Source organism: Antrostomus carolinensis, unplaced genomic scaffold (assembly GCF_000700745.2).
Source record: "Antrostomus carolinensis isolate BGI_N321 unplaced genomic scaffold, ASM70074v2 scaffold16427, whole genome shotgun sequence".
NCBI classification, from domain to species: Eukaryota; Metazoa; Chordata; class Aves; order Caprimulgiformes; family Caprimulgidae; genus Antrostomus; species Antrostomus carolinensis.
Window position 1 is genome coordinate 110 of NW_010329613.1, and position 1,931 is coordinate 2,040.

At 30.9% G+C, this 1,931-nt stretch overlaps 2 non-coding genes across 2 annotated transcripts; both read right to left on the minus strand.

Annotated features, from left to right (window-relative positions):
- Window positions 1-384: 384 nt before the first annotated feature.
- Window positions 385-457, minus strand: TRNAV-CAC (transfer RNA valine (anticodon CAC)). The gene has a single exon. It is a non-coding gene; the product is annotated as a tRNA-Val (tRNA).
- A 1,064-nt stretch (window positions 458-1,521) lies between these two features.
- On the minus strand, window positions 1,522-1,630 carry TRNAL-CAA (transfer RNA leucine (anticodon CAA)). Its single transcript has 2 exons — window positions 1,593-1,630; window positions 1,522-1,567 (listed from the first exon to the last, which is right to left on the minus strand). It is a non-coding gene; the product is annotated as a tRNA-Leu (tRNA).
- Between the last annotated feature and the right edge of the window lie 301 nt (window positions 1,631-1,931).

Consider the following 1,931-nt stretch of genomic DNA (forward strand, 5'->3'; position numbering starts at 1 on the left):
TCCTTACCTCTTGTTTTTATTTCTACCCCTTCCCACACACCCTTTGTCACGACATCCCCCCCGACATGAGCCAGGCACCCCCTAAAACCACTTGGCAACTCTTTTGTTTAATAACAGATATTTATTATTATTTTTTTAATGGGTGTTATTTAATCTTATAAATTTTATTTATCAAATAAATATATTTTATAGTGAGAAATATGTACGGAAAAGGTGCAAAAAAACCCTGGAAAAATTGGAAAGGCAGTATTAAAATAAAATAAATTAGAATAAAATAGAGTAAAATAAAATGGAATAAAATAAAATAATAAAAGAAAAAAGAAAATTTAAAAAAATGGATGAATTAATATTAAAGAAAATGGGAAAAAAAGGAAAAAGATTAGGTGTTTCTGCCCGGTTTCGAACCGGGGACCTTTCGCGTGTGAGGCGAACGTGATAACCACTACACTACAGAAACCCTCCTGGAACGCGCTCCTGGCTGCGCGCACCCTGCCCATGGTGGGTGCCTCTTGCCTTTAAGGAGATGCTCCAAAATTCACTTTATTCTGGGGGAGAATTCATCAGATTTCAGGAAAAGAAGATGGGGAAAAGTTAAAGAGTGGGGAAAAAAAGGCAGAATTTGGTAAAAAAAAAAAATCCAAAATAACCGGAATTTGGTAAAAGAAAAAGACATAATTTGTTAAAAAAAAGAGTCATAATTTGGTTTTAAAAAAGACACAATTTGGTAAAAAGAAAGAGCCATAATTTGGTTAAAAAAGGACACAATTTGGTAAAAAGAAAGAGCCATAATTTGGTTAAAAAAAGGGCCATAATTTGGTAAAAAAAAAAGTCATAATTTGGTTTAAAAAAGCCATAATTTGGTAAAAAAAAGGTCATAATTTGGTTAAAAAAAAGCCACAATTTGGTTTAAAAAAGTGCCATAATTTGGTAAAAAAACCCCATAATTTGGTAAAAAAAAGAGCCATAAATTGGTTAAAAACCCCCGTAATTTGGTAAAAAAAAGTCATAATTTGGTAAAAAATGGTCATAATTTGGTTTAAAAAGCGCCATAATTTGGTAAAAAAAAAAGGCCACAATTTGGTAAAAAAAAAGCACCATAATTTGATAAAAAAGCACCATAATTTTTTTAAAAAAGCACCATAATTTGGTAAAAAAAAAGAAACACAATTTGTAAAAAAAAAGAAGCCACAACTTGGTAAAAAAGGCCACAATTTAGTAAAAAAAAAAAAGCACCACAATTTTGTAAGAAAAGCACCACAATTTGGTAAAAAAAAGCCACAACTTGGTAAAAAAGGGCCACAATTTGTTAATAAAAGGCCACAATTTGGTAAAAAGCCACAATTTGGTTAAAAAAAGGGCAAAAGCAGCTGTTCTCCCCCTTTCCCACTCCAGAATGGGAGAAAATTCCAATTTAATCATTTTTTTGATAAATATTCCCAAATTTTGGGATTATTTTGACTGGAGCGAGCAGCGAAAAGGGGGAAAATCAGATTTTTAGTAGAAAAACACCCAAAAAGAGGTTGTCAGGAGTGGGATTTGAACCCACGCCTCCATCCGGAGACCAGAATTCCCAGTTCGTGGAAGGGCAAAGCCTTGAGTCTGGCGCCTTAGACCACTCGGCCATCCTGACAGTGCCCAGATTACCCAGAAAAGGGAAAATAGAGATCGGAAAAATTAATTTATTAATTATAAAAAAAATTATTGGGATTTTATGGTGATTATCAGCGAGAGTAAAAATTAATTGATTATTTTTTTAATTTATTAGGATTTAATGGTGATTATCAGCGATAGTAAAAATTAATTAATTAATTAATTTTTTAAAAATATTGGGGTTTTATGATGATTATCAGCAATAGTAAAAATTAATATATTATTTTTTTAAAAAAGTAATAAATTAATATTTTAAAAAATATCAATAAAATCATTTTTTT